Consider the following 310-nt stretch of genomic DNA (forward strand, 5'->3'; position numbering starts at 1 on the left):
CCCCCCCCCCCCCCCCCCGTTCCTGGAACTAGCCAAGGCATGCCCAGTTGTGGTCTGACCTAAAGGTGGGATCCAATCAAGTTTTGTGTTCAAATTTAAATGTCAACCAATAACAGCTCTGTAACCATGGAAAGCCTCTAACTTCCCCTTAACTTGTTTGGGCCTGTCTATAAAAACGCTGTAAAAACCTCGCTCGGGCCTCTTAGCGTCGCTGGCAACGAGTGCGCGGAGGTCCGGGTTCGAACCTGCAATAAACGACCCTTGCCACTTGGCTTTGACTCTGGACTCTGGTGGTTTGTTCTCGGGGGGG

The sequence above is a fragment of the Herpailurus yagouaroundi genome, unplaced genomic scaffold (genome assembly GCF_014898765.1).
Source record: "Herpailurus yagouaroundi ecotype Mexico unplaced genomic scaffold, PumYag 250, whole genome shotgun sequence".
Lineage (NCBI taxonomy): Eukaryota > Metazoa > Chordata > Mammalia > Carnivora > Felidae > Herpailurus > Herpailurus yagouaroundi.